This window comes from Sinocyclocheilus rhinocerous, unplaced genomic scaffold (assembly GCF_001515625.1).
Source record: "Sinocyclocheilus rhinocerous isolate Xijiao unplaced genomic scaffold, SAMN03320098_v1.1 scaffold61, whole genome shotgun sequence".
NCBI lineage: Eukaryota > Metazoa > Chordata > Actinopteri > Cypriniformes > Cyprinidae > Sinocyclocheilus > Sinocyclocheilus rhinocerous.
The window spans coordinates 619844-620210 of NW_015640445.1; positions in this window are offsets into that span (position 1 = coordinate 619844).

The window sequence follows — 367 nt, forward strand, 5'->3', positions numbered from 1 at the left end:
TAAATATATATATATATATATATATATATATATATATCGCTCTATGTCTATCTGTATAAACCCATTGTTATCACATTACCCATGAGAATGGCTTGTTTGTGCTTTCTTAAAAAACCTTTATGACTTTGTGATTACTACTCTCTGAAACGAACGCACTGTGCATCTTCATGACGTCACTCAAATCGATCTATGCTGTAGCTATTTTTCCAGATGTTCCCCACACAGGAAGCTTTTTTGTATAACTAGTGATGATTTTTTGTGTTTTGATGCATGGAGTGGCTCTACTGGATAGATGGAGAGGGCTCGTATTTTCTCTGCATGTGACATTTATTCCGGCCGACTCGAGTGATGCCTGCTCCGTCGCTCC